Source organism: Erinaceus europaeus, chromosome 18 (genome assembly GCF_950295315.1).
Source record: "Erinaceus europaeus chromosome 18, mEriEur2.1, whole genome shotgun sequence".
NCBI lineage: Eukaryota > Metazoa > Chordata > Mammalia > Eulipotyphla > Erinaceidae > Erinaceus > Erinaceus europaeus.
The window spans coordinates 14,511,780-14,529,852 of NC_080179.1; the positions used below are offsets into that span (position 1 = coordinate 14,511,780).

The 18,073-nt window shown below is 41.4% G+C and overlaps 1 long non-coding RNA gene and 1 other non-coding gene across 2 annotated transcripts in view; one reads left to right on the plus strand and one right to left on the minus strand.

Annotated features, from left to right (window-relative positions):
* Positions 1-1,159: 1,159 nt before the first annotated feature.
* Positions 1,160-18,073, plus strand: part of LOC132534313 (uncharacterized) — a 125,099-nt gene continuing 108,185 nt past the window's right edge. The window contains exon 1 of the long non-coding RNA XR_009546036.1: positions 1,160-1,207. This is a non-coding gene — a long non-coding RNA (uncharacterized LOC132534313). The remainder of the gene's footprint in view (positions 1,208-18,073) is intronic.
* Positions 11,088-11,193, minus strand: LOC132534504 (U6 spliceosomal RNA). The gene has a single exon (XR_009546212.1). It is a non-coding gene; the product is annotated as a U6 spliceosomal RNA (small nuclear RNA).

The following is an 18,073-nucleotide window of genomic DNA, read 5'->3' on the forward strand; positions in this document are numbered from 1 at the left end:
GATTGAAGGAGAAACAACTTTTTTTTCTTTAAATTTTTCTCTATTAGTGACTTGACAAAGTTCTAAAAAATTCTAAGATTACAGGGTATAATTTCATATCCATACATTATGTGTGTAAATCACCACACCATCCACCTAAATACTGTGGCTCTTGTCCCCATAACCACCATAGTCCTCACAGACTTCAAGAGATAGTGTGGCTACTATTTTATTTTTGCAAGTTCACTGGTTTAGTCATCTGCATTCCATATATGAGCAAAGCTACCTGGTAGTTATCCTTTATGCCTCTACTGATTTCAATTGGTATAGTCACCTCCAGTTCAATCCATCTTGTTGCAGATATTATTATCTCACCTTTTTCTCCCTGATTGCTGAATAGCCCATTGAGTGTTTGTCCTATATCTTCTTTCTCCAGTCATCTGTTGATGGGCATTTATATTTATGCCATATTTTGACCCTTGTAAATAGTGAAACTATAAACAGATGGGTGCATATATCTTTCTGAGTTTGTGTTTTCAAGTTCTTTGGATAGATGCCTAGGAGTGATATTGATGGATCATAAAGTAAAGAGTAGTAACTATTTTAGTGTGTAGTTAGTTGTTGGTACTCTGTTGTATCTGTTCATTGAAAAATACCGTGATTTGTGTGGTGAGTTATAGAAAATTTCTCCATTGTTCAGCCTAGGTAAAAGAGGATGCCCGGAAACAGATAAGAATGGGACATGTTGGGAGTCGGGCGGTGGCGCAGTGGGTTAAGCGCATGTGGCGCAAAGCGCAAGGGCCAGCGTAAGGATCCCGGTTCGAGCCCCCGGGTCCCCACCTGCAGGGGGGGTCGCTTCACAAGTGGTGAAGCAGGTCTGCAGGTGTCTATCTTTCTCTCCCCCTCTCTGTCTTCCCCATGTCTCTCCATTTCTCTCTGTCCTATCCAACAACAAACGACATCAACAATGGCAATATAGCCACAGCGAGGCTACAACAACAAGGGCAACAAAAGGGGGGAAAAATGGCCTCCAGGAGCGGTGGATTCATGGTGCAGGCACCGAGCCCAGCAATAACCCTAGAGGAAAGAAAAAGAAAAAAAAAGACAAGGGCAACAAAAGGAAAATAAATAAATGAAATTAAAAAAAAAATTAAAAAAAAAGAATGGGACATGTTTAAAGGCTGGAGTTCCTTCTGCCGAACAATTTCTATTCATCTTTGGAGACCATGTAGGTATTTATGTTCACAAATTAAAGAGTCTACGAATTTGACATAGATGTTAAATGCTACTTTCATTAAAATGCAATTACTATATTCAAAATTATTCATGAAATATCTTGTTATTTAATTTGTAGTAATCAAACCTATGAGATTTGGGAGGCAGTGGAAGGGAACAGGGAGGTTGGTTGAGGCAGAGAAGTACTGAGTTGAAGCAGTGAGCTGTGGCCACCTGCTGTGTGACCTTGGGTAAGTTAATTAGTTACTCTGTTGCTCAGTTTTCTCCTCTGTGAGAAGGAAGAATAACAAATGCACCTCTTTTAGAAGTTAAAAGGAATGCATATTTTAATTCTTGTGATGTCTGATCCTTTGCTAGTACAGGCACTTCCTGTAACATTTTGGTCATGTGCTATTTATTTTTGTGAATAGCTGCTGCTTGTCTTTGAATACCTCCAAAGGAATATGAAATAGGTCTATGTATTTGCTTTTGTCCACGCTGGACTTTGAAGCTCTCCAGCCATCTTTGGGTCCTAAATACTTACCTTGCAGCAGACACTCATAGTCACTTTTTGAATAAGAATTAGTGTGCAAATTTTAGTAAACTACTGTTTCTTTCTGCTTTCCTTTTCATCATGGAAAAATGAAAGCATAAATTCTGCCCTGGTGTAAGATCACTCTCTGGGGATTGTCTGACCACAGCAATTAAGAATTCACAAAGATGATTAATCTTACACGGCTATGCTAGTAAAATAACTTTGATAGGCTCACTGAACGGGAATTTCCCTAAAGGGTCATAGAAGCCATCTTCCTGCTTTTGGGCAGGTGGTTCTAATATAATGTAGAAATGTTAGCTATGTACTACTTCTAATAAATCTCTCCAAGAGAGAATTCCTTAACTTCCTTGGTGCTCATATATAATAATTTAGTGGCCTACATCTCTTAAATAGGACCTTCATTGAGTAGTTTTAGAAGCATTAAAGATATAGGTGAGTTACAGTGAAAATGAATGTCAGACTCTGGAATGAATTCTCATTTGAGTAGCTGCTCTCATTTCCTGCTTGAGAGATTCATTGAAAATAAAACGGGAAATGTATCTATCCTGAGCTGCTTCACTGGAATTCTTTCTAAGAGGGGATCTACTGATAGACCGATTGATATTCATCCATCAGGTCTTTGTTGAGTTTCTTTTGTGTCCTGAGCACCGTGTTCTGGGTCGGAATATAGTAACGCACAGTGTGTGCCCTTGGGCTCCTGTGCTCTTGAAGCTTGTAGTCCAGTTAAAGCTAGACTTGGAACACATAATAAAAGGCTCACTGAGGCTGTTTTTTTTTGTTTTGTTTGTTTGCTTTGTCATTTTTGGTGCTTTATCATTCTGGGCTTTTTTCCAGATAGAGGGACGCACAAAAGAAAGGGGAAGATGCCACCGCATCAAAGTTTCTGTCAGTGCTAGGCTCCAACATGAATTGTGTGCGTGACAATTACTTTGCCAGCTCAAATACAGTTAGTATTTCCCTTTCTTCTTTCCTTCCTTCCTTCCTTCCTTCCTTCCTTCTCTTCTTCTCTTGTCATTCCTCCCTTTCTTTCTATCCCTCCCTCCTTTCCTCTCCCTTCCTCTTTCTCTCTCTTTCTTTCCTTCCTTTCCTTCACTATTAAGTCACTGATAAAAGCAGTCACTTTATTGGGAAAATAATCATTTCCACAAATACTCAGAACAATACTGACTATTCCTACAGTCATGTGAGGCCTATCCTCTCTAATAAACCCTTTACTATGGCGGTTCTTTTTGTCAGATAACACCTTGAGTGTTACATGGTGGTTCTGTTGTTTATCCTAAAAGCAATGGCAGCCATCCTATTTTAGAGATTAATGTGACTCTAGTAGTCTCCTCATTTTGCCTACAGTGTATAGAATGGCTTAGAGTAGAGATAGGACAAGAGCAGATGCCAGAACTGTAGGTGGAGGATGTTAGTGCATACCAATGATCTCATGCCTTTCTCCTTATTGGCCCAGAGTTAGATTACTTTCATATCCTTGTACAATTTGATGAGGTTCCATGAGTGAGTCTTAGATTATGAAAAGAGATAGGTGTGATATTTGCTACTTCCTCCGTGTTCTCTCTTTCCCCTTATTCACTGGTCCCACTGGGCAGAATCCGTGGACTCAGTAAAGGACTCAACCCTAGAAGGTGGTAATAGAAAGATCTTGGAGGAATCAGGAGGTAGCGCAGCGGGTTAAGTGCATATGGTGCAAAGCGCAAGGACCGGCGTAAGGATCCCGGTTCGAGGCCCTGGGGCAGTCGCTTCACAGGCGGTGAAGCAGGTCTGCAGATGTCTATCTTTCTCTCCCCCTCTTTGTCTTCCCCTCCTCTCTCCATTTCTCTTTGTCCTATCCAACAACTATGACATCAATAACAACAATTATAAAAAAAGAAAAAAAGAAGAAAATTAAAAAAAAAAGAGAGAGAAAGATCTTGGTTCCCTGGACAATTATTTGTAATAGGAACCTCTGGACCAGCTTTCACTGAACTTGTGTTCAATGACCTAGATTTTGAGCTTCTTTGTTAAAATAGAAAGCATTAATTTAACCAAGTAATATAAAGTGTGGGGCAATAGATATTGATGAAATAAGGTACTAACAATGGAAATAGAGATATTCATAAGGTAGAAATTGAAGTTCTTGGAATTGATTAGATGGGGTAGTGGTAGAGAAGGAAAAGTTGTGAGAAGAGAATGAATGCCACAGTTCTAGTTTGAACCACAAAATGACTATTAGTGCTATTGACTAAAGGAACAAACACTGAACGAACGAAATGTTGATTTTGAAAGAAAGGAGTAGACTTTGCCTATGGGGAATGTGAAATGCCAATTTTGTTTCTTTCTTTTTACTTCTTCCTCTGGGAACTAGTTTGTGTCATTGATCCACAGGGCATTTTGTGTATGTGTGTGTTTTAAAGATTTATTTAAGAGAGGAGAGGAAAGGAAAGGAGAGGAGAGGAGGGAGAGAGAGAGAGAGAGAGACAGAGACAGAGACAGAGGCAGACAGACAGACACTATGCCTAGAGACACTATGCCTAGAATACAGCTCAGCTATGACATGGTGTTAGGGATCAAACCTGGAATATCTGAGGCATCAGGCATGTAAATCTGGTGTACTGTGTCCCTGACTCGTGTGTGTGTGTGTGTGTGTGTTCTACTTCATTTAACCTCACTAAGATTATCCAATCTCATCTCTGCCAGTACCCTTTTTTTTTTTTGCCTCAAGGTTTATCACTGCGGCTTGGTGCCTGTACTTACTACAAATCCACTGCTCCTAGCTGCCATTTTTTCCATTGTTGTTGTTGTTGTTAGATAGGACATAGAGAAATTGAGAGAGGAGGGAAAGATAGAGAGGGGGAGAGAAAGATAGACATCTGCAGACCTGCTTCACCGCCTGTGAAGTGACCTCCCTGCCATTGGGGAGCCGGGGGCTCGAACTGGGATCTTTGTGCTGGTCCTTGCACTTCGTACGCTACTGCCCAGCCCCTAGAACCTGGTTTTTAGATGAGGCATCAGCCCTGCAAGAGAGGGTTGTGCTCATCATTGGCCTTGATAGAGAATCTTCTTTTCACCTATATCAGGGCCTTTTTTTTTTTTCAAATGGGTAAGCTTTTTTTTTTCAATTTTAAAATTCTTTATTTATAAAAAGGAAAACATTGACTAAACCATAGGATAAGAGGGATACAACTTCGCACAATTCCCACCACCAGAACTTTGTATCCCATCCCATCCCCTGATAGCTTTCCTATTCTTTAACCCTCTTTGAGTTGTGGGTCATTGTGGGTTGCAGAAGGTGGAACTGATTCCCCGCTGAACATGGGCATTGACTGGTCGATCCATACTCCCAGCCACGGCCTCTTTTTATCATTAAAAGTGCTGCATTATCATTCACTGCTGTACTGCTGTAGGCTGACTTTTTTTTTTTTAAAAAAGATATACATAGATGATACATAGGTAGGTAGGTAGGTAGGTAGGATAGCTAGCTAGCTAGCTAGCTAGATAGATACCACTTTACCAAGCTTTCTCTCAGTGCTGCGATACTCTCCTGTGGTGGCTTCAACCTAGCTAGGTTGCTTACATGGCAAACTAAAGACCCTCCCAGATGAGTCATCTTGCCAGCCCCACCTACTCCTAATAGAAGAGGCAATGCAAGACAAACATTGCAGAGACATCTTTTTGTTTGGCTTTTTCTGATTTGTAAGCATCTAGAGGTGGTTAATTTGCCTCTAGATTAAAGATGATCATTAGCCTCCACCAGTCAGTCAGTTCTTCACATGTTGGAGGACATTGATAATTAAAAAGGATATCAGTGATTTTCCACTTCCTCTGGCTTTGGATAGCAATCAAATTATATTAACACCTGTCCATATGACAAAATAGCATTTGTTGATAGCAGTTTTCACAAGTCACTTACCAAGCCTGGAAGCAAACCAGTAACTTAGATTTGGGGATATAATTATCCCATCACCAATCTCCAAAACTATACTTTTCATTTTCTCCCCTTGCTTCCCCTTTCTTCCTCAGAATAGTATTACAGAGTGCCCTGTGTGGACACACGTAGTCAATCATTTGTTCCTGTTGAAGCCAGTCACATTATGAGCACATGATAGCAGAATGCCAACCAAGCCAGCTGGACTTCCATGTTAAGTGCTACTGGAATGAATCTGAAGGAAACCTGACCTGACCTTAGTGCATCAGGAAGGTTTGCTGGGAATTGCCAGTAAGAATGAGCACAAGAGGCTGGAAAAGGAGGTGAGAAGAGGGTGCATTTTGACTGAAGAAAAGAAAATATGAAGTGATCTGTGTTCTGATATGACATAGGTGATCTTGGTTTTACACTAGCTACCACTCATAGGAGATTCTCAGAGCTGCCACTGTGTTCACAGAGGACTCCATTCCAAAGAGACTGGGAGCAAAGAGGAGTGTTCAATTTGTTCCTCTCTTGAGGTTTGTTCTGCACATGGTTCTGGATTTCTTTGTTTTTTATTTTTTTGGTATCTGGATGTATGTATTTATCCTCTTACTTCTTCCGGCAAGTTCTACTCCTATGTCCTATGTCATGAGAGAAGGCTCTGGCGAGGTAAATAGTTATGTTGCTGGATCTGTGTCCAAACATGAATTCTCTTCTTTCTTTTTATAAATGACTGGATCTCATACCAGGGAAGCAATAATTATAAACACAAAAGGAACAGCATGGGAGCTGGCTCAGTGAATAAACTATTGACCCATCAGGGTGGGCAGGGAGTTCCAAGTTCAATTCCCAGCATCACATGTGCCAGAGCGGTGCTCTGGTCCTTTCTTATTCACTTCTCTCTCTTACTAATAATAAATATATATGTTAATATGTAAAATGAAAAGGGGGAGGCAAGCGGTAGTGCACGGTGTTAAGTGCACATAGTGCAAAGTTCAAGGATCCCGGTTCGAGTCCGTGGCTCCCCATCAGCAGTGAAGTCTCTTTACAATCGATGAAGCAGGTCTGCAGGTGTCTGTCTTTCTCTCTCCCTCTGTCTTCCCCTCCTCTCTCAATTTTTCTCTATCCTCTCCAACAACAACAACAATAGCAACAACAATGGGAAAAAAATGGCCGCCAGGAGTAGTGGATTTGTAGTATAGACACCAGTGAAGTGAAGGTGATAACCCTGGGGGGGGCAAAAAATGCAAAGGGAAATAGGTCTACATTTTTAGGTACTAGTCTACAGGGACAAATGTACTTGGAAATGACAAAGCATAGAAGCAAAAACATGGAAACATGGCTTCTGAGGTATGTACACAACTGTGATTGGCAAGGACATAATGGAGATTTTTGTGTCATGTACAAAAAAGGTCTAGCAAGCTGAATAGACAGACTGAAATGTCCCCAGAATTTCCAAGGAATGTTCAGGTGTTCCCATGCAGGAGTCCACAGAGCACAATTTTAAGACAGAGGGCTCTAAAAAAAATCATCTTAAAATGAGAGGTTTAACTTCTTTCCCCCAAAGCTCCATGGAATTGTTTTCCATTTGCTTTAGGCTCTTCCTGAAGACATTTCCACATGATGACATAGGGAGAGCACGTTCGCAAATCACATTCAGGGTGGTGAGAGATTATGAAATTGAAGTGTCAGCAGTTTGGAAAAGGAGGGCTCCCTTCCCACCCGCCCCAGCTCTATTATTAGCTTATTCAATTTGCACTTTATTTGAAAGCACGTGTATAGAAATAAGCAAATTATTAATTCAAGCTTGTCTTCAATTTTGTGCTTGGCCTACAAACCTTTAACATCTCTCCCAGCTCCCCAGGCAGGCTGCTGAGGGCTTGGTGATAGGCTGAGGCGGGCATATTCATTATTCAGTATGAGCTGCAAGCAATTTGATATTTCATGTGAGCATGTGGCCGAGGTGGGGAGGGGGAGGAGTGTCATTCAGGGGAACGTAGTCTAGGTTACTTCCATTTTCATGTTTAGCTGAAGGCTTAACATTAGCTGTGCTCACATGTTTCAAGGATAAGCATAATTCCACTGAGAAGCCCGGTTATGACCAGGTGTTCTCATCTCTGAGACATGTCCTCTGTCTTTGTGCAGGAGAGCACTTCTTGAGCCAGGCCATATGCTCAGCATCACGGAGGCTTTGGTTGCTCAGGCTGGAGGACTGGGAATAATGAGATGCCGAGCAGCCAAGGGCTGAGTGCCTGGAAAGAAGCCATACTTGGTGGAGACGGGGAAGGCTCGTAGCCCCTGACTCTTGAGACTCTGCCAGTGTCTCTTTTTTGCCTCCAGGGTTATTGCTGGGATCGGTGCCTGCACCATAAATCCACCGCTTCTGGAGGCCATTTTTCCCTTGTTGTCCCCGTTGTTGTAGCCTCGCTGTGGTTACCATTATTGCCATTGTTGGTGCTGTTCGTTGTTGGATAGGACAGAGAGAAATGGAGAGAGGCAGGGAAGCCAGAGAGGGGGAGAGAAAGATAGACACCTGCAGACCTGCTTCACCGCCTGTGAAGCGACTCCCCTGCAGTTGGGGAGCCGGGGGCTCGAACTGGGATCGTTTCGCCTGTCCCTGCGCTTTGCGCCACATACGCTTAACCCACTGTGCCACCGCCCGACCCCCTCCGCCAGTGTCTTTAGCTGCTGTGTGTATGGTCTGTTGACATTCCTCTTCTACTGCTGGGCACCTGTGCTTTTTGGAGTGACTTTATACCCTTTGATGTAGCATTCTGTTGTAAGAAAAATGTGCACTGTGATCGTCCTTCCTCACACGTGTCAAAATGGCATTTTCTCTGCTTGGTCACACATGAGCATGTATGTGCTTCCATTTTCATGTTTCGTAGAAAATCTTTAAGATGGAAAGATCGCTGGAGTTTGTATGTTCCCATTTACACTTATGTGGAGACTTGGGATTGGAGAAGTTGTGAGATTTGTCGGGAGACATGTAGTTATTTAGAGGCAGACAATAGGGGCGAGGTGGGGGCTACCTCAGGGAAGCCCTGATTCCTCAAGGGAGTGCTCTTTGTGCAGAGAGAGCTAGTAACCAGAACGATTGCTAAAGTACAGAGAGCTCAGCTGATGTCTTCTGAGTGAAAAGAGTTTCTCAGATTGTAACATCCTTCCCATGTGTCCACTCCGAGATATATTTATTTTCACACTCTTTTCTGTCATGTCAACAAAGTTCTGAGAAATGCCTTCATGGCTATCTGAGGGAATACCTGCAGCTTTTGGAGTTCCAGAAACTGAGTGCATGAGACGCCTTCACCCCACCACCCTTGGAGCCTTTCCTGGGGTATCGTGGTTGCGTGGCTCAGTGTTTTTTGCTGCTCTGTTATCCTTGGTTACATTAGGACGAGAACAGTGTGTGTGTGTGTGTGTGTGTGTGTGTGTGTCTGTCTGTCTGTCTGTCTGAAATTAATGATGAATAAGCTGGTATCACATTATCTAGAAAAAATGGCAACTTTTAGGAGATCTGAGAGGCCTTCACCCCAGTCATTCTAAGTCGTCTCCTTAAGCACAAGACCTGCTGTTGATCAGGTAGGTTGCTTTTCTGGCTCATTTTCCTTGCAGCAGACTAAAATGCCTAGTTAATTGGCAGACAAGGACACTCAGGGCACAGACAGAGATAATAGTGTTTTAGCTGAGTTGCTGGGGGCAGATTAGCTCAGTGCCCTATTAGGGTGAAAAGCAAAGTTAGAAACATAAAGACATAAAAATCTATTATTTCCAAATTCTATTCTGTCTTTGTTTGAGCTCTCAGTTTCTTTTTTCTCTTTCTCTCTCTCACACACAACCACACACATTTACTTTCAGACACAACTGTGTTTGTTGTCACATACCTTGAGTGTGACCCAGAAGTAGTGGTTTTTCTCAGCGTGGTTGAATTCTTGGATCTCAGGATCTTTCAGGATATCTCTGAGAGCAGACTATTTTCATTTTAACATAACACATTGTCCTCCTTACTCTCGTTCTTCCCTAGTGGAGTTTTCTGAAATGTATGGTAAGTGATACACAGATTAAACACAGAGGCAAGTTTGAAAGCATGGAAGACTTTCATTACGCCAGACCTTAAGGGAACTGCAAAGGTGTAAAACAGTGATATTATTCTTATTAAGTTTTCTTATTAGATCTTGTCTAGCAATATTGCCTTTTTATGTAAAATAAATTATTTATTGTTAACATGTAGTAGGCTTATTATTTTAAGAGCAATAAAAACATTCTATATCTTTCTCAGTTTTAAGTTCTGTGATAAATATCAGCAGTTAGAACTCACATAAACAAAGTGTTTTGAAGCTTTCCATAATTTTGAAGTGTAGAGTAGGCTAATTATTAAGCTGCTCAAAAGCAATGAGACATTCTCTTTCAGACACTGTCGCATATATCTAGAGTCCTCTTTAAAAACGATCTCTTTGAATCCTATATTCCTAGTCTAGTGCTATTATTTCCTCTCCCCTCCTCTCCTCTCCTCTCCTCTCCTCTCCTCTCCTCTCCTCTCCTCTCCTCTCCTCTCCTCTCCTCTCCTCTCCTCACTGGTTGTGGTATTGGCACTATACAAACAGAGATTTAAAAAATATATATGTTTATTATATATTTTAAAAATCTGGTTATTTTTCCTTGTTTGATTTTTATCGCAATAGAGGGAGGTCAGGAGAGAGAGAGAGAGAGAGAGAGAGAGAGAGAGAGAGAGATAATAGTCTGTCCTATGTGGTGCCGGTGGCCAAGCCAGAGCCTCAGCTATGTAAGGCACGTGCTTTTCCTCCTGTGCCACCTCTCGGACCCCTGGAGTTTCTATTTTCAAGCAGAGTACCTATTTGTATAGTAAAATCAAATCTCAAGGTTGTCAGATACTCTAATTTGATAGTGAAGTTTTTTTCTGTGCTCTGTGATCATCTTCAAAAACTGTCATAGTAGCCCCACCTAGCCATGGGGATATATAGCAAGAACCCGGTGGATGCCTGAAAACATGATAGTGCTGAACCCTAGAGGTATTATGACTTTACTTGTGCACCGATGATAAAGTTTAATGGGGGGGGAGGGCATGTGTTAGTTGTGAACCCCGTAGATTGTACATGTTATTATGCTCAAGGACCTGGGTTCAAGCCCCCCAGTCCCCACCTGCAGGGATTGAGGGGGAGAGATTCATGAGTGGTGAGGCAGTGCTGTAGTTGTCTCTTTTCCTCTCCTACTTTTAAAAAAATGATTAGGTGTTTAATATTGATTTACAAAATTACAAGCTAACAGAAGTACAACTTCACACCATTCCCACCACCAGAGTTCTGTATCCCCATTTCCTCCATTGGAAGCTACAGCAGTTCTCCTAAGGTTGCAGATATGGGTTAACTATTATTTCTACAATTACCTGCCTTTATTTGTATATATTTTGCCCATCTTCCCTTCCTTTCAAACATGGAATGCTTCAGGAATTTGTATGTCATCCTTGTGCAGGGCCATGCTAGTCTTCCCTGTAGCGTTCCAATTTTAGCATATGTACTGCTGAAACGAGTGCTCTTTATCCCTTTCTTTCCCCCCCTCACCCTATTTATTCTCTGTTTCTATCATAATAAAATTTTAAGAAAAAAAGGAAAAAAAAAAGGCCACCAGGAGCTGTGGATTTGTCATTAGGCACAGAGTCCCAGCAATAACCCTGGTGGCAAAAAAGCAATTAAGCGTTTTTTTTTGAATTTGAGATTAATGATAACAGTAATAAAGCAGGACAAATGTAATGTACTGTAATGAAAGTTATGTGAGACTGGGGAGACAGCATAATGGTTATGCAAAAAGACTTTCATGCCTGAGGCAACAAAGGTCCCAGGTTCAATCCCCAGCACCACTATAAGCCAGAGCTGAGCAGTGTCACGCTTGACTGTGGATAACTGAAGTTGTGAAAAGTGACATTCTGAGTAGAGCGGGGCAACTGTATATGCAAGGGAATGCCTAACTGCTAATATCTCATCATCCCCCCACAGAACAGGAAGTTGATTTGGTGCTACTTTAAAAGGAAACACTATGTTTTCTGTGTTCACGGGAGTGTGCTTGATAATTATAACTTTAAAATGATTTGCACATTTTTTTTAGATAGGACTGAGAGAGATTGAGAGAGGAGGGGAAGATAGAGAGGAAGAGAGAAAGATAGACATCTACAGACCTGCTTCACTGCTTTGAGGTGTTCCCCCTATAGGTGGGGTGCAGGGGCTCAAACCCCGGCTCCCGCACTTTATTATATGTATACTTAACCGAGTGTGAGTGTGTGATTTGCACATTTTTCCAAGAAAGAAAACAAAGGATAAAGTGCTTTTCAAATTTCTTAGAAAAAAGGAACCTCAGCATTTCTTGCTAGGACTTCCCTCTTTCCGGACTGTGCAGAGTCCTTTGTAGCTGAATTGCCTAAGGAGGTACTGGGGACATGTATGACAGGAATGACAGACAAACACAGTCACTACTCTGAGCTTTCCTGCCTTCTAGGGAGAGATGTGGGGTATTGATCCAGTTCTTCTGCGAAGCTCTTCTTCTTTTTAACAAACATTTTTTAAAAACACTTAATTTATTTTAATGAGAGAGATGCAGTGAGAAAGAGACAGAGAGACACCAGAGAACTGCTCAGCTCTGGTTTATGGTGGTGCTGGGGACTGAACCTGGGACTGCAGAGCCTCAGGCAGGAAAGTGTTTTGCATGACCATTATGCTATTTCCCAGCCCCTTGGTAAAGAATTTTAAGTAGAAAACATCTCAAAGATGCAGAGACTGGTGAGTAACCAGGAATAGACACTTCATGTCTGTCTCTACGTGAGTTTTTCTGTGTATTTTTTGCCTTTTAACCAATGTTTCAAGTTTGCAGTAGGCAGAATAACGGTCCCTCAAGGTGTCTATGAGTTGTGGCTTTGCTGTTGGCGGTGGAGATCTTCCTATTTGGCCATTTTGGACCTACCCCTGACCCTGTAGTTCTTGAGCCTATTTCCAAGAAAGCCCCAAAGTTCTGATTTTATTCCTTTTACATTTTGAGGTTCTGTGTTAAGACTGCATTTATAAAATAATTCTGCTACTAGACTTCTGAAAGCTTTTGCAAGACCTAATGTGCTAATGCAAGAGCCCTCATCTTCTACTTTCTTCTGTACTCTTATCCTGGACTGGGAGCCCCAACAGTGAATTACATCGTAAGGGAGGTCATTAGAAGGACTTTGAATGTCACACTGCAGAAGACCAGCTGCTGATCACATTGGTGAGAAGGCAAGCGAACTTGCTCCTGGAGAAAGATTACATTGCAGTCTGAAAATAATGAAGTTATTGTCCTAACAATAACATATGAGAGTGCTTTTCAGCAGAACATAACTCCCTAAGGGCTTACAACTTTGCAGTTATTTGTCTAGATAAATATACACACCACATACCGCCCACCCTCACACACTCCACTGATGACTGATAGGCTCATCCTTAACTGACTCCTGTATGTTGCTACAGAGGCCATGTTTTAGGAGTTGGGAGGGTGACCTCAGCATAGGTTTGAATCTCAGTTTTGCTGCTAACTTCCTGTATGTCCATGAGAACATTATCTATAGTGTAAACCTTTAGTTTCCTTGTTCATAAAATGAAGGTGATGCCTTTAGAATTATGTGGTCAGAAGAATGGATCTCTCACTAGAAGCTGAGCTAGACCCCAATATCACAGAAAGACTCTGGAATATCTTGTAAGTTGGTCAAGGGCATACGTTTTGAAATGAGGAGTAAATTATATAGGAATTTGGCAGGCAACAGATGGCATATTCAAGATGAGTAATTAAAGAGGGACTAATACATGCACTATTTTCATGTGTATGTATAGGGTTTGGGAAAAATAACAAAGCATAGTGCAGAACTGCTGGGTTAAACCCAAGAGAGAACTTTTTTTTCTTTTCTTTTTTTTCTCCAGGGTTATCACTGGGGCTTGGTGCCTACACTATGAATCCACTGCTCCTGGTTTTCCCTTTTTTGCTCTTGTTGTTTATCGTTGTTATTGTTGTTGTTGGATAAGACAGAGAGAAATCGAGAGAGGAGGGGAAGACAGAGAGGGGGAGAGAGACACCTGCTTCACTGCTTGTGAAGTGACCTCCCCACACAGGTGAGAGCTGGGGGCTCAATCCGGGATCCTTACGCCCGTCCCTGTGCTTTATGTCATGTTGGCTTAACCCGCTGTGCTACCGCCGGCCCTGGAGAAAACTGTTCTATTACCAGTTTCGGTGGGGGTGGGGGTGGCATGTAGTGGTCACTGGAACCTAGAAAGAGACTGCAAAGTGTGGGAAAGAGAGTCACTTGGCAAAATTAGGACCTTCTACTGAGGCGAAGAATCAACCCAAAGTCACCATGCAAGGGAGTCAATAAAAGAAGTAGCTTTGATTTGTTCTCCGTCCTATTCGTTTCTGGTCCTATTGACTGAACCCACCTAGAACACTGAGAGCAGGGGATCCATCCCTCTGACCGAGTTCACAGAGGTTACCCCTAATAGGGAGAGCTGTGGATAGCAGGCTCTGAAGAGGCAGAGAGAAACAAGAGGCTGCCAAGAGAGGCAGATTGTCTGGTCATGTTCTTTGTGAACATAGAGGGCTTTTTGGTCACTGTTAGTATTAAGGACACTGTGCATATTCTCAGTGACCTTTACATTTTGTATTTATATTGACTGTCCATGACAGCTGGCTAATATTAAGACAAAATTGTAGGGGATTGCCAGTCCAGTACTGTAGCAATAAAGACAATGCTGTTTTGATTCTATTATTTTTGTGATAGGTTCAAAGAAATGGCACCTGGAAATGATGCTTTGAGGGAAGAAAAATAATATATTGCTTTTGTTATTGTTGTTAAATAGTTTTCACAGACTGAGTCATAAGACACTGTCTAAAAAATCCATTTTTTTTCACCTGTAGTTTATAATTTTATGTACTTGTGGAAGTGTAAAATTCTTATACATAGATTCAGGAATAAATAAATTTGAAAACATAGGTTTTTAGAGTTAGGCGAGAAGGTTATTCACAACAGTAAGTGGTCCCTACTGTTGGTATGCATGAGACCCCTTCTGTTTCCTTTGGTTTAAATCCCCCCTGCTTAACACTATTCTATTTACATAACCACTGCATTCTATTTACATAACCACTGTCAACAAGCACCACCCTCCCTCCAGGGCATTGGTGGTTCAGTGATAGGATTCTCACCTGCTCCGCCCCCTCCTTGTCACACTCTGATTTTCACCAGTCACTTTTCTCTCCACCCTCTCTATGTCACATCCTGTTTCCACCCTACTTGGCAAGTATATATAAAGACAGCATTGTGAGTTTTAGGGTACCTTGAGTTTAGCTTAGCTCGGTTTAGATTGTGCTGCATCCTGCATGAATAAAGAGATACTGCCTACAGCTCAACCATGAGTCCCTGGTCGTCTGTTACCCGCCCGTGAAGCCAGCCCGGCGAAAACAACATAGCCCAGCGAAAACAACACCCTACATCTCCAGGTGATTAACAATCTCTATTTTTGAAGCAGCAGGATACTAGAAATTGATTATGAAATTGATTTACTAGAACATGATTTTCAAGGATGCATCTGTAATGTGAAGAAATGTAGACTAGTATTAACAATGTTTTTAATAATGAATAATAATTAGGACTAGCAATAACATATTAGATTCTGTGGTTGCAAGCGTCTTTGGGAGTATGTGGTACATCTATCTACTCAGCTAATGCCAAATTCTCCTTCTGTACTCCCCTGGAAAGTCACCCCAAGTATGCTTAGCAACCTTAGCGAGAAGCCACCTTCAGCCATGCCAACTGACATGGTTTTGTCAAGAAATACCAGTTGTCATGATTCAGATAAACAGTCTTACTTTATCATAATAATGTGGTTAATTGCATTATAATTGTCTATTATTGAGACAGAGATTTACTAATGGCATGAAAATAGTCCAGCTTGAACTATAAAGCCTTCATTTGCATTAAAGAGTTTTATTTGGGGGAAGAACTGGGTAGAGAACTGGCTGAATTAGGTAAAAAACCAATAAGAGAGACCTGAAGAGTGTGAGGGGACTCTCAAAGCCTAGACAAATTTAATGCAATCTCCATCAAGGTCCCACCATTTTATATATAATAATGATCAGTAAGACTGTAAAATAAGAGGGTTACAGTTCCACACAATTTCCACCACCAGAGTTCCTTATCCCATCCCCTTTCCTATCCCCTATCCCCCTGGAAGTATAGAACCAGGATCATTATGGGTTGCAGAAGGTGGAAGGTCTGGCTTCTCTGATTGCTTCTCTGCTAGGCATGGACATTGGCAGGTGGGTCCATATACCCAGCCTGTTTCTGTCTTTCCCTAGTGTGGCAAGGCTCTGGAGAGGTGGGCTTCTAGTACACATCAGTATTTTTTTTTTTTTTAAGAGAAAAGAACAAAAACTACAAGAGTTTATCTGGAGCCAGAAAATACCTAGAACTGCCAAAACCATCTTGAGAAAAAATAAAAGAACAGGGAGTATTACAATCCGAGACCTTAAATTATATGGGGCCATTGTAATAAAAACTTCCTAGTACTTGAACGAAGACAGACACAGTAACCAGTGTAATAGAATTGAGAGCCCAGATACAAGCCCCCACGCCTATGGATATTTTGACAGAGGGGACTGAACTATTAAACAGAGAAAGGAAAGTCACTTCAATAAATGGTGTTAGAAAAATTAGGTTGAAATCTGCAGAAGAATGAAACTGAACCACTACATTTCACCAGAAACAAAAGTAAATTCTAAATGGATCAAGGACTTGGATATTAGACCAAATACTTAGAGGAAAACATTGGCAGAGTCCTTTTCCATCTAAATTCTATGCCCATAAAATCCTCTTTGAGGATACAAATCCAATTGCAAGGAAGACTGAAACAAAACAAAGCAATGGGACTACATCAAATTAAAAAAAAAAAAAAAAAGGAAAAGAAACCACCATCCAAACAAAGAGTTCACTCCCTACAGAATGAGAGAAGATCATCACATGCCATACATCAGACAAAAGACTAATAACCAAAATATATAAAGAACTCACCAAACTCAGCAGCAACAAAACAAGTGACCTCATCCAATAATGGGGAGAGGACATGAAGAGAATATTCACCAAAGAGGACATACAAAAGGCCAACAGACATGAAAAAAATGCTCTAAGTCATTGATTGTCAGAGAAATGCAAATAAAGACAACAATGAGATACCACTTCATGCCTGTGAGAGTGTCATATATCAGAAACAATAGCAACAACAAATGCTAGAGAGGTAGTGGGGACAAAGGAACCCTCCTGCACTGCTGGTGGGAATGTCAGTTGGTCTAGCCCTTGTGAGAACAGTGGAGAACTCTTAGAAGCCTAAGAATGGACCTACTTTATGACCCTGCAATTCCTCTCCTAGGGATATATCCTAGGGAACCAAACACACCCATCCAAAATGATTTGTGTATACCCATGTTGATAGCAGCACAATTTGTAATAGCCAAAATTTGGAAGCATCCCAGGTGTCCAACAACAGATGAGTGGCTGGGTAAGTTGTGGTCTATATACACAATGGAATACTACTCAGGTATTAAAAATGATGACTCCACCTTCTTCACCTCATCTTGAATGGGAGCTTGAAGGAAATATGTTAAGCTAGAAAGAGAAGGGTGAGTATGGGATGACATAGATAGAAATTTAGAAATAAGAACAGAAGGGGAAACACAGTGTAGAACTTGGGGACTGGAGTTGCTGTATTGCACCAAAGTAAAAGACTCTGGGGAGGAGTCACTTTCAGGTCCTGGTTCATGATGGTGGAGGAGGATCTAGGCTGGGGGGGTATAGAGTGTTTTGTAGAAAACTGAGAAATTTTATACCTGTACCAATTACTGTATTTACTGTTGACTGTAAACCATTAAATTCCCCCCCCCATTAAAAAAAGCAGGAGGGGTCTAACATCACATTTAAAATATTAATTTATTTAAATTTTTTTAAAACTAATTTGACAGAGAAAAAGAAATTGATAGGGAAGGGGAAGATATAGATAGATATATAGGTAGATAGAAAGGTAGATAGATAGATAGATAGATAGATAGATAGATAGGGATGCTGTAGTACAGCTTCACTGATAGTGAAATTTAGAAAAAAGAAACCTCAGCATTTCTTGCTAGAAACCCCTTTTCCTTGACTGTGTGTTGTTCTTTGTAGGTGAACTGCCTAAGGTGGGCTTGAGTGGGCAGAGTGGGGGCTTGAACCTGAGCCCTTTTGCATGGTAATGTGCTCTCAATCATGTGCACTGCTGCCTGGCCCCTAACATCATACTTTAGATACACCTCGATGCCCATTTTATAGACTAAAAGAGAATCTGCAAGGTCATGATATGATGCCCATGGTCACCTATTTGCAAGTAAGA